General features: G+C 39.1%; 1 protein-coding gene across 2 annotated transcripts in view; it reads left to right on the forward strand.

Annotated features, from left to right (window-relative positions):
- UMAD1 (UBAP1-MVB12-associated (UMA) domain containing 1) overlaps positions 1 to 13254 on the forward strand; it is a 202498-nt gene that overhangs the window by 8353 nt on the left and 180891 nt on the right. The window contains exon 2 of one of the 2 annotated variants that reach the window (XM_019665293.1): positions 3128 to 3158. The exons of the other annotated variant lie outside the window; for it this stretch is intronic. The gene's annotated coding sequence lies outside the window, so the exon portion shown is untranslated. The remainder of the gene's footprint in view (positions 1 to 3127; positions 3159 to 13254) is intronic. 2 annotated transcript variants of the gene reach the window in all.

Genomic DNA, 13254 nt, shown 5'->3' on the forward strand with positions numbered 1-13254 from the left:
TGACCACCTGACACCCTACAAAATATTTACAACATTATTAATTATATTCCCTGAACTGTCTTTCATGTCCCTGTGGCAATATTGTAGTTACGTATTTATGCTGTCTAACCCCTTCCCCTTCTCCCTCATCCCCACCCCCTCCCAACGTCATGACCACTTTAAACCAGCTTAAACTTTATTTTGATTGATTGATGTGGTAAAATATATATAACATAAAATTTGCCATTTTAACCATTTTTAAGTGTACAGCTCAGTGGCTTTAGGCACATTCATATTGTTGTGCCACCATCACTACTATCTATTTCTAGAACTTTGTCTTCATCTCATACTGAAACTCAGTATTCATTAAACAGTTTATGAATTTGACCACTCTAGGTACCTCGTAAGTAGACTCAAATGATATTTGTCCCTTTGTGTCTGGCTTATTTCACTAAGTATTATGTCTTTAAGTTTCTTTCATGTTGCAGCATGCATCAGAATTTCATTCCTTTTTAATGTGGAATAATACACCGTTATATGTATAGACCACGGTTTGTTTATTGATTCTTCCATTGATGTACATTTGGGTTGTTTCTACCTTCCAGCTTAAACTTTTAAGTCTGAAGGAGACTGGTTAGACCATTTTGGGTTAGCTTGACTAGCCCGAGGTTTACTGACCTCACAAGGGACTGGAGCCATGAACAGAAAGCCTTTAGAATGCAAAGCTGTCTTCTGTCTTTTTCTGAGACCCCCTTCTCTTCAGCCAAGCATTCGTTGCTTCATTGTTTACATAGGCCTATGTGGTTATCCCAGGCTTTCTGATCAGCTCTTAGGAGAATCTAATTTGCCAGCTCTGGTCACTTCCAAACAGCAATGATGTGGAAAGGGACTTGGGGAGGATTGGGTACAAACATGGCTACTGGGATTCCCCTGGGTTGGAAAGATACCCAAGGAAGTTGCAGTAATCCATCCCGGAGATCCAGGTGAGCTGAACTGGTGGCAGTATGAATAGAGTGAAGCCAAGAGTTTCATGAGATATCATGAGTTGCAGGACTTAGAGGTTGATGGACGGGGGTGAAAGGGAGAGGGTGAAATAAAGGTAGTACTTACGGTTCTGTCTCTGGCAGCTGTTTGGAACATCATACTTATTTCTGAGATGGAAAATAGAGTAGGGACACTTGTGCTGGGAGGGTGACTCAGGCTTAGGCACTGAAACAGGGTAGTCCAGAGTGAAGGATGCAGACTTTGGAGCAGACAGCCTGGGTTAAATCCTGATCCTTTCACCTCAGTGACTTTTGGATGTATTATCCTTTCACAGTTGCAGTTTCTGTACTAACATGGGAGATAATAAAGCTTAGTGGTAAGCATTAGATAAGATTGTGTTTGTAAAGCACTGAGCAGAGAGCCTTTTTATACTATGCACTTAAATAATAAATTGTATAACTTAGAACTGTTACTAGCATGACCACGTTTTCCTTAAGTATCTGTTGGACACCTTAGTCATGATGAGGGGGTGGGGGGAGAAAACCCCAGAGTGCTTCCCCAGAAGGAAGGGAGGGTGTGGGCTTGTCTGACACTGGAGATCCTGGACCCACCTGGTTTTTACCCAGCTCTGCTAGGGAACCTGGATGTGAGAGATTGTATTTTTTTACAACCACCTGAGTAGCACCAAGATCCTTTCTCTATGTTTCAACAGTTACTTGTGGAAAATTATCATCAGAGAGCTTTTCTTTCCGTTAGTCTTTGGGTCCATATTTTCCCTTCTTTATGTTGATCTTTGTCTAGTGATCTCTTACCCAAGGAGAGACTGGGTGGGTGAGATGACCTTAGTCTCCGACTTCATTGCAGGCAACTTCTCGTTTCCTTCCGTGTCTAGTCCTGGAAGACAGATGGATGCACACACTCCGCAGCTTGTTCAGTTCAGCTTGTTCAGTTCCCACCGGCTGACCAGGTCTTGTGTGTAGTCTGCTGGCCTGAGATTGAGTGGCTTGGCCTGTCCAGGTCTCTGAATGAGTTAGAGATGAGGAGCAGTTTGTAGTTCCTCAACCATGAAGACTTCCTTCCTGTGCTCTGCTCAGAGAGCATTTTCTGTCTGGGACCCTGTTTTACAAAGTCTTCCTTGGGCAGTTACAAACCACTGACCTTCTCACCCCTCCCTGTTGCTCACGCAGGCCAAAAGTGGCCATCTTTGAGTGGAAGTGAAAGATTTCCTGGGAGTGGTGTTGGGGTGTTAGCAGGAGGGATGGGGGGAGAATCTATTATAGTTCTGCCAGATTTTAGAATAAGTTTCCATGCAGTGGATATCCGGTAGCTTGTTGCTTCTGGTAGGTACAGATCCTGAATTTTAGAATTAAGTTTAGGCAATGGGAATGGATGACATGCTTTCCCCATCTTTATGTTTCACTCTCTTGTTTTAGTTTGCTTGTTTATTCGCTTACTTATTCATTCATTCCTTGGATGGAAGATGTAGCATGTGGCAAAGAGTACGGTAATGAACTCTTGGTCTATCTCCATGGATCGCACATGGAAATTTGACTCAGACTTTGGCATATGGTTGACAGAGTTATTGCCAGTTTTTGTCTTGTGTATCTTTATGTGCATTTTGATGAAACATTCGGAGGAGGTAAAACAGCCAGCTTTCGCGTTTACTCAGGACTCTAAAGCAAGTTTTCAGACAGAGAGCAATACTTCCTGACTACATTGTTAACCACTTATTAGCCACTTGTGTGGCGGGGCTAGTTTCACCACGACTCAGCACCTTGCTTTGTGCCCCTGGCTTGTGAGTGGTGGTGCAGGCCAAGAGGTAGCAGGCAGGTTGGGTCGTTCCTTGAATTTGGAGAATGGGTCTTGTTTCTCTAGGGCTTAGCACTGTGCCTGGCTGGTATTTGGCTTTACAAACATGTTGTTTGAATGAATTAAAAGTGAACAAATGATTGATTTTCATTTGTTTTTATTTGAATGTTTGATGTTGCAGTTAGGTTGTATTAAAAGTCAATGATGCAGATTTTTAGTGGGTAGTTTTGGGAGTGAATCCTGTTAGAAGTTGAATGTGATGGTTCCTGTTGTGTTCAATTCATTTAAGTGAGCAAATGAAGCAATTGAAAGAACCACACTGAATAATGTTTTATTTTTTTCTTATTCATTCTAGGTTTCCCTGTGCTATAGAGAGTTGTAAAGAGGTATGACCTTACATCAATGACTTCTTCTCCCTTAGGACATTATTTAAATGTGTTTACTCACCTAAGGTATTTGTTTTATGTGAAGAGATGCTTTTTGTTTGAGCTGTTGGGGGTCTTTTGGGGAATGTTTTTTTTTTCATTTCAGTTGCAACATTGAATGCAGTGGGTAAAAATCAGTATCACATTGGTAGGTTCAGTGTCATTTAAGTCAAAATCAAAAGTTTTTTTGGTGACAGTTATGTAGAATTATGTTTGTACCTTTTTTTAAACATAAAAATACATATATCGTTGTATCATTAGTTTAGAAAAATCAGGATAACACTAAAGTCTCTAAATTACCTTCTTGGTCAATGAATCAGACCCAAATTATATAAATTATAAATACAGTCTGTTTATAAGCTCCCACATGGCAGCAACTTTATCTTCTAACTTTCTATATCTCCCCACGTTATTTAGAAAAAAAAAATGTATGGCTTTCACGTGTACTGCATTAAAAAGAGGGAAATTGTTGTTTTTGTTTTTTTAAATAAAACTTCTTGAAATTAAGATGTCTTCTGACTAGAGTACATCATATACTAGATTATCACACCTATCCACACAGGAGTAGATTACAACAAAGAATTATCTGGACCAAAATGCTAAGAGTGAAGAGATTGAGAAACCTGGGTCTCATGTAATGGGAAATTACCCCCACTCCCCCAGAACAGTGGAATCGGAGGAGACTTTCTTATACTGCTGTATTTCTCTTTTTATGAATAAGGAACAGTAGAGGGAAAAAAGTAGTCATTTCCTATCACTGCCAGGCTATCATCTTGATTCTGAAAATAATAGGGTAGTTAATTACAAGGAAAACAAACAAAAAACCCCAAATCCAACAACAAAACTACACACAACTTCCCTGATAATTCTAATAGAGACTTTGGAAGTCATATTTATGTACAAAGTAATGAAAGAGAGTGAAATTCTAGGAGGTCCGTTTGACCTTAGTGAGACTTTCTGTATTCGTGATGGAAAGAGGGTCTGAGAAGAAGGAAGACTTTGTTCTAATATTGTCTTAGGCCAACTTGTGACTCTTCATGATGACTTTATCATACGCTTGGAAAGGAATTCTGCTGGGGGAAATGCCAGAAAATTAATAATTACAGATAATGTAATACTTCCATGATAGCAGGATTTTATTATTATAGTGATACGATAGCTAATGCTTGGAAACAGTTCCTGGTGGAGGTATCTTACATGTTAGTGATGAGTAGCTGGCAGTTGAGATTATGAAATGAAGCCTCTGTGCTGCTCTCCATGGCTAATAAAGCTAACTGTTAAAATTCATCAACTTGTGATGATAAACTAGGACCCCACCCCCCACCCCCAATATTCTTTTAACCTAGGATTTCCTATGTTGTGTTTAAGGATTTCATGTCTGAATCCTATGTGTCCTATTTCTGAAAAGCTTTTCCTGCCGTCAGTTTAATATGAAGTAGAATAGGAAAGGATTTAAACTATAAGGATTGAGAAAAAAAAAGTCTGAGCTGGGCCCTGTTGAAATCTACATCATGTCGTTCTCGAGAGCTCCTTTGCACTCTTCCAGGATCCTTAATTGCCTGATGATGCACAATCATAAGCTTGAGCTCGAGGCCTTCTGACTTTCTAAGTATTTTCGATGTTCTGTTTGGGCTAAAAATAATACATGATTAATTTCTCAATTTGCCAAAAGCAACTATACGGTTGTTATTAGGGAAGTAAATTTTATTAAATCATATAAGTTCAATTTTTTGTGGCTGTTATACATGTGCCTTATGTTGCTTTCCAGCTAGGTGACAAGTGCAAGGTTAGGAGTGTTAACTTAGAGAACAGGCTCTCTTAAAAATGAGGTTGCCACCATCACTTTGTATTTATCTGGATATGTGGGAAAAGCTTCACTAGCATGTTCCCAGGGCACCTCTGAGTTGCTCCGTACTCCAGACCAGACAAGTGGAAATGCAATGAAAGTAAGAGTTCAAGGAAGAAAAAGAACAATGTACAAGTTCCTGTTGCTAGAAAAGAACTTCATCTGTTTTAAAAATGGTTGATCGTGGATGTGAAAATGTTATGGTGCTTAGATTCCATTGAGTAAATGCAGAAGAATAATGTAACGATTTTCTTTTAACACACAAATATTTATAATATGCTAGGAACTAAATCCTCTATAATTTTCAATAGTAAGTTTTAGATGTCAACTTCAAAAGTGCAGTGGGGTACATAATTTTTCAAAATTCTCTTAGGAAGTATGTGAACCCCAAAGTATGATTCGTGGCTTGAAAATTTTTTGCTGGCAACCCAAACTAAGAAATACATTTCACATCATGACCAAGCATATGCACCCAGAAGCTCGTAAGACATTACTTACTGTATGTGGTGCTCTCGGAGAATCTTTTTGCTTCCCCTTCTCTGTCTTCTTTATTTTTCTTATTTCATTCTATTGCAAAACCTGGTCATGACCCACTAAATTGAGTTTATTTCTGCTAAAGGGTTGGGACCAACAGTTTGAAAAACAGCTGTAGATCCAATATTCAGTTCTTTATTTTGTTTCCTGGGTGCTTTTTTTTTTTTTTGGTGGGGGCATCTGAGCATAAATCAGAGGTGCAAATAAAATTTATGTTCTGTGGAGCTCACTTGGGACATCAGTTGCAGTGTCTTTCCCTGCTTCCCTCTCGCTCATCCTCCCATTACATATCTGTACCTTTCTCCCATTACACCAATATCACAAATCTTAAAAAACAAACAACAAAAAAAAGGTGGAATGGAAAAACGGGAGAATCTTTAGGTAATCCTTATTGGTAGTCGAAAGTTAATGGATAAATTTTAAAAGAGGATAAAATCACATCTTGCATAAATACCAGGGGTACCAAAAAGGTGTATACACACCTTGTATTCATCTTTTGTTATTGGTATATATTGAGTATTACAATTTTAATACCTTTTTTTCCCTTAAAATGTGTATACATTTTTTTGGCACCCTCTGTATATAATTTTTCAAAGACTTGACTCGTTAATTAAGGAAGGAACTAGTAAGATATCACAAATGGTTCAAAAGATAACTCAAAGTATCACTCAAACTATTATTTATAGTCAAATGAGGCAATGTCGATTTTATAAAGATGTAAAACTGGTCCCTATCTCCAGGATAGTAATTAATGCATTCCACCAGATACATTTTTTATGGACCAGGATTAATTGCAAGACTGTCAATTTTCTACATATTATCTCCTATAGAGTTGTAATATAACCTAGTTAAAGACAAGCAAAGATGGAGGTAACCCAGATGGATGAGCTAGCCAGAATATCCACTAAATTCCAAAGACTTTCACAATTTTTCTTATGCTGATTAGATTTAGGCTATTAGGCACATTCCTCTCCTAGGTGTAAAATTTTGTCACCTGAAAGCCAAATCCAGTTTGTAGAGGATTTAGCCAATCTGCAGAGTATTTTTAAACATTTTGAATTTGTTGCTATCCTCTAAAAACTAGACTTTTACATAATAGTTGGATTTCTAGATTGTCTCAAAAAATCAGACTTGGTGACACTGGGCTCACATTCCTTCATGGAACAAGGGTTGGAGCTGCCAAAGTTGCCGTCTATTTTTTTTTTTTTCTTCAATTAAAAAAATTTTTTTATTGTAAAATAATATATGGTATTTGGCTTAGAAAAAGCAAATACTACAAAAGACCCATAAAGTGAATGACTGTAAACCGGTCGTGCATCCTGGTAACAACTATTAGGTTTGGGGTGTATTTTTTTAATATTTTTTTTCTAAGGCTATATACAAACTTATTCTGTTTCACACACAAAATCGAAATTATTTTTACGATTAGAAAGCCTGCTCGTTTCACTTGAAAAAAACAAATCAGAAAAACTCCTGGAAAGGATAAAATAGTGTAAAACAAATACGTCCGCCAAAAGGTTCCCTCTCCGAGGACCCAGTGACAGTAACCGAAGCAGTTCTGGGCCCAAAGTCCACAGTCTCATACACAGGAATTAAAGGGGAGAAACCTGCCGACACAGGCGACTTCAGACCTCCAAGCTCCGTGTCACAAAGGCTCTTCGATGCCTTAACCTTAGCTTCAGGCTCGGCCTGTGTTTTGCTTTTTTGTTGTTTTCCCGTGGCCATAACAGCAAGTGCAAATACGATCCCAGGCCTTCCCAGCTCAACATTTTCAATAACTCTCGCTGGTTCCTGAATCAAGACTTGTTTGGGGTAAGGGCTCCCCCTGTCGGCTCCCTGGGTGTCTCTCTCTTTCCCTAAAGGTGCTTTCTTTAAACCAGGCCTGCACTCTCCCTCACTCCTGTCCCATACTATGCTGGTTTCACTCCGAGTTACCTGCCTGGCATTGGAACCTACCACCCCTGGATTCTACTGCAGAGGGCACTTGTTTCTGCAGTTTTAAAATATGAAACAATATAGTGGAGTTAACATTTTAGTTGTGGTGCATGCAACAGCCAAGTATGTTTTTGAAAACGTTGAAGAAATGGGAGTGTACATATCACTTTGGTGATATTTAAGGGGATGTATTTTCATAGGATAATTTGAGATCTTAGAGATGATCTCAATCCCTGAACTTTTATGTGTTCTATTTGAAATACCACCGATGTTCGGGATTTCATCTATAGCTTATAGGCTCACAACTCCCCAACTCCAATTCACACCTTTCACCGGAGCATCAGGTTCTATTTTTCCAACTGTGTTTTACGTATTTCTGTTTGGACCAGTCACTTTCCGTACATCTACCTTGTCTGAAATGGAATTCATTATTTTTTTTCTTCTCTTGAAATAAACTACCCTTCATTCTTTTTCTAATTCATAATATCACTTTCTTTAGTCCCTCTGGCTTGAAACTTGAGCCATTTTTTATTCCTTTCATCAGTATTTTGTAAAGTTGAGAGCCACTAGGTCCTACTCCATATTTCTGTACATCCCTTCTCTTTCATTCAGACTTCTCCCATCTTAATGCAATCCCTTTCACCACCTTCTGACGTCTTGACTCCATTCTTTCAATCAACCTCTCCCACATATTATTTTAAATTTCAATCTTTCTGAAACACTCCTCAAGATCCTAGACTGTACAATAATACCAAACAAATTCTGATATGCCACTCTGGATAGTCTGAGTTTCTTAACTTTTCTGCCCTTTCAATAGTTTGTCTCTACCTTTCTTTTGCAGCCTTACTTTCTCCTGCTTATCTACATGCCTCTAGTGAGGCCAGCTCCTCTGCTGTCCTGTGAACACTGTGCTCTTTGTTTATAGTGATGCTTTTTACAGGAAAGGCCTTCTCTTTTTTGTTTATGTCTATACCCTACCCATCAGATAAAGTTAAACTCAAGGATACCTATTTGTGAAGTCTACCAGGACTCTTCTACTTCTCATTGATACTTCTGAAATGGTTTATACTGTTTAATGAATGCTGTTTTGGGTAGTAAAACCGTGTCCCTGAAGATGAGAACTACCAAAAGTATGGACCATCGTCTGTTCAGTATCTCTCAGAATCAGCAAACTTGTCTACATTTGTATTGTTCTCGCAGAACCATGTAATTCATAATCCACCATACAGAAGAAGAGGAGGAAGATTAAAACATTGTTTAGGATTTTAATTTTTCAGCTGTATGAAATTTACATATATATTGGATTTGGGCACAAATGTGAAGAAAAGATGTGTATATATATTCTTACTGTAATTAACTGGCTGCTGTTTACGTATCACATAGAAATTTCAGTGTATTTGATATATTTACATTATGTAGTAGACTGTTGAAATTGAAAGACGATAATCAAGTTGAGAAAACCATGTTGCCTTAATCATTTAATCCTTCTGTAATGGGTAATATTACTTAAAAAGTAAGCCTTAGAATAATAGGAAAAAAAAGATATTACTTGCCCTAGGCTCCTTCCTTTAGAGCAAGCCGATCAGCTGTGCCTGGCAATCAGGCTAGCCCTTTTACATGCAGCCCGTGTAAACCATTAAACGTGAAAACACTGTCATTTTATTTTTCAGTTTTCTGTGACTGCTTAGAGAAAAGAAGCATTTTGTTTTATATACAAAAACTGTAACAAAAAATGGTTTAAGATTTGAGACAATTTTCTGAATAATTGTGAATAAAACATTTGTACAACATGGCATCTAGAATCTCGTGCTAATGAATTTTAAAAATAGCTTTACTGAGGTATTATCAACATAACGATAAATTACACATTTGAAAGTGTTCCATTTGATGAGCTTTGACATATGTTTATACTCCTGAAACCATCACCACAATCAAGATAATGAACGTACCCATCACCCCCACAAGTTTCCTTGCGCCCCTTGGTAATCCCTCCCTCCTCTCCTCCCTTTTGGACCTCCCCATTTCCCAGGCAACCACTGATCTGCTTTATGTCACTGTACATTAGTTTGCATTATCTAGAAGTTCATATAAATGGAATCATACAGTATAAACTCTTTTTCGTCTGGCTTCTTTCACTCAGCTTACTTTTGTTGACATTCATGCATGTTGTAGCATATTTTAGGACTCCATTCCGTTTTCTTCCTAAATAGTATTATGGATATGCCACAGTTTGTTTATCCATTTATCTGTTTTTGGACATTTGGCTTGTTTCCAGTTTGGGGCTATTACAAAAAAGACTGTATAACATTTGTGTAGAAGTGTGGACATATGCTTTCAGTTTTCTTAGGTAAATACCTAGAAGGAGAAGGTCTGGGTCATACGATAGGTGTATACTTTGCGTTTTTAAGAAACTGCCAAACTGTTATCCAGAGTGGTTGGACTATATTACACACCTACCACAGTGTACAAGAGTTCCAGGTGCTCCACAGTTTTGCCAACACTTCGCATGGCAAGCCTGTCTAATTTTAAATATTTTATTAGGTATGTAGTGGAATCTCATTGAGATTTTATTTTTTTTAAAGATTTTATTCGGGAATTGGGGAAGGGGAACAGCCAAGTTGTTGCCCTTCAATCTTAGTTGTGGAGGGTGAAGCAAGCTCAGCTCCAAATCTAGTTGTGCTGCTCAGCTCAAGGTGCTATGTTCAATTAGTTGTGGGTGGGCATAGCCACCATCCCATGCGGGAGTCGAACCACAGCCTCATTGTTAAGAGCGTGTGCTCTATCCACTGAGCCATCCTGGCGGCAGCTCAGTTCAAGGTGCTGAGCTCAGTCTTTAGTTGTGGGTGGGTGTAACCCAGCATCTCGAGCAGGCAACTTTGTTGTTAGGAGCATGTGCTCTCACCAGCTGAGCCAAATTGCCACCTGTTGGCAGCTCAGCAGCAGCTCAGCTCGGGCACAGCTCACTGGCCCATGTAGGAATTAAACCAGCGACCCACTCTTGAGCAAGGTCTTAACCAACTGAGCCACTTGGCTGGCCCCTCCTTGAGATTTTAATTTGCATTTTCCTATTGACTAATGATGTCGAGCATCTTTTTATGTGTGTGTTTTATTTTTCCATTCACATGTCTTCTTTGGCAACATGTTCGTATCTTTTGCCCAGTTTTTATTGATTTGCTTTTTCATTATTGAGTTTAAGAGTTTTAAAATATACTTTATATATACGTCCTTTATCAGATATGTGAATTGCAAGTGTTTTCTCCCTGCCAGTGGCCTGGGCAGATGCATTCTTCATCCCCCATTGATATCAGGGCAGCTCCAGGATGCTCATGTTTGAGAATTAGGACATATTTTGGGTTGGATCCCAGCTCAGATAGGCAAGGGTGTTCGTGCTAGCTGATAATGTATTTTTAAGAACAAATTTTGGTATTTTTTCTGTTTATAAATGTAAATTTGCTCATTGTAGGCAATCTTAAAAAATACTTAAAACTGTAAATAGGGAAACGAGACTGGAATATGCCTGAGAACTTCAAGCAGAAGATGACCAACTGTGAAGGCCACATACATCAGAAGAACGAGTGCTTGGGGCTTACCATACACGAGGTTTGGGCAGCAGAGCTATCACAGGCCTCCTCCACTTTGGGCTTGGGGCTCTTAAATTAGTCTTAGTTTTGCTAAGGAATGCCTTAGAATTATGGGAGGCTGACTATGCAGTTTGTTCCCTCTATGTAAGTCACTCTCTGGCATAAGCACTTCATAAATGTTTATAAAATATAAAGTAAGTGAAGGTCTTGAGCATAGACGTTACAGACTTCATAAATGTCTTCGAAACGTAGAGCTGAGCAAGGCTTGGGAAAGGAAACATTGCTAAAGAGAAACATGAAATTAATCAAATCTATTTGACTAATATTGGGAAATAGTATATTCAAGTCCAACACAAATGTCTTAAGTGTCAAGGGCTCCTTTTCTCTGGTGCTTTATTGATAAAAAGCATCCAGTTTTGGTGCCCAGAGGACTAGGTTTAAGATTCTAGCTCTGCTGTTCACTGGCAACGTGAATTTGGACCGATACTTCAACTACTTTACTTCAGTTCTTTCCCTTACTCCTTGGGAATAATTATGTGTGCCTGGCAGGGGTGATTGTGAGATCATTGGAGATAGAGCATATAAAGCATTTTGATGTAGTGCCTGACACATTGTAGTGGGGTTTGCACTTACTCTGCTTTTCCTTCTCAGTTTCTCGTCTTAGGGTAACTCAACCTGGCTGCTGCAGTGGTGACCTAACCATGCAGTTTTCTCACTGTGAGAAGTAGCTCATAGAGAGCAGATCTCAGAATAGTGTTTCCCAGTCCTGCCAGGATAAATTTTTCTACCACAGTGTGTTTTTCAGTGATATGAAAAAAAAATATATCATGGGATAAAGGTAATTTGATTCTAGATTTTAGTGTCTCAAAACTTAGTCTTTTCATGCATGGAGTCATTACTGTAAAGATATGTGGTTAGACTGACTGAGGTACCAGGTGGAATGAGTCTCTAATGTCAGCAGCAGGACTGATCATACAAGGGAATCCTGAGACTTGTAAAATTGGGACCATGTTCCCATGGGAACACATGTTGAGGTGGACCGCTATAGAGGAAGGAGTTAAGATGATGGTTAGATTGGCAGGATGTTCGACTGAGGGTGACTGGTACCAATTATACCACTTGGTACTAAAATTATACCAATTTTAGAGCTGTTTCCAGTGGATATGGGTTGTAAACTTGTCCTTGCTGCCATTCCGAGTTCTTTTATACTGTCTCTGCTACTTTTTTGTTATTCCTGACCTGTGTCTTCCATGCTTGGCAGTTTCTTGACTCTTGGAGCCTAAATTATCCCTCCTGACCTGAATTCGTCTGGAATTTTATGATGTTCTTACTGGCATTGCCAGTAAGTCATGCTACCAACAAACTGCTGCAGCCTGTAGATTAAGTTTTATGTTTTAGGTCATGAAAAACTTAACTGCGTTGTTTAGTTAATTTAAGTTATAAATTCTGTACAGAATACTTGCATTAAGAAAAGATTCTTGCACTACAGCTATTTTTGGTCTGGCTTTCGTAATAACGTATGTAAAATGTTGGAGCTTGAGAGTGACCTGTCAAAACTACTTTATGATTTCCATGTTTGTTCCATTTCTGTTTTGTGGTCAGACATGAAAAGGTATTGGAAATTTGAGTCCTTCTATTAAAAGGCTTTCCTTTATATGTTAGAACAGGAACCACTTTTTAAAGGGCCTCCCTTTCTCTGTGTCCACAAAGCTCCTTGTTATAGCGCTCTAATGGCATGTGACACAGTGAACTAAGCAAGCCGCATGGCCACACCTCATGCAGCCTACAGCTGCAGTCCTGATATGTCTCCCTAAGGCCGAGAGCCAGTGAACAGCCCTCATGATACAGTGGTTCTCATTGGTGGTCGCCATCTACTCAGCTCTCTCCCTGCTGTAGGCAAACTGACTCACCCGTTCCCAAGAGCAATAACCCAAATTGTCCCATTCAGCTATAGCATTCAAAGTTCAGTATCTCTTCTGCAGGTTCAGATGTGTTATCTCTTGGTCTGGAGACTTCATGAACTAAAAAGACCAGTAGTCTGTCCCGTCCCTCTGTCCGCTCCTACCCTTGTGGAGTTGGGAAAGATAACTGACAAAACCACTTCCATTCAGAAAGGGGAGGAATAGGAGATATAGAGCAGTCACTGAGTGGTAGCAATTCT

Source organism: Hipposideros armiger, unplaced genomic scaffold (genome assembly GCF_001890085.2).
Source record: "Hipposideros armiger isolate ML-2016 unplaced genomic scaffold, ASM189008v1 scaffold_438, whole genome shotgun sequence".
In the NCBI taxonomy this organism is placed as follows: Eukaryota; Metazoa; Chordata; class Mammalia; order Chiroptera; family Hipposideridae; genus Hipposideros; species Hipposideros armiger.